Source organism: Meleagris gallopavo, chromosome 1, assembly GCF_000146605.3.
Source record: "Meleagris gallopavo isolate NT-WF06-2002-E0010 breed Aviagen turkey brand Nicholas breeding stock chromosome 1, Turkey_5.1, whole genome shotgun sequence".
Classification (NCBI taxonomy): Eukaryota; Metazoa; Chordata; class Aves; order Galliformes; family Phasianidae; genus Meleagris; species Meleagris gallopavo.
The window spans coordinates 24302338-24302549 of record NC_015011.2 but is presented as its reverse complement, the minus strand read 5'-3'; positions in this window follow the sequence as shown (position 1 = coordinate 24302549).

The following is a 212-nucleotide window of genomic DNA, read 5'->3' as shown; positions in this document are numbered from 1 at the left end:
CAGCCGCTCGGGCGTTGACGCCACGACGCGGTCGGTGGGGGCTCAGTTCTTTTGGCGCCGTGCGGAGCCGGGACAGGAGCGCAGGTGCCTCGGCCTTCCCTCCATCCCTCTGGTGTGGGATTCTGTCATCCCTCGGACGCAGTCCCTGTCCCTGCCTGGAGAGGAGCGGGGAGCGCCATCCACACGTGCGGGAGCCCTCTCCTTCCTTCCCC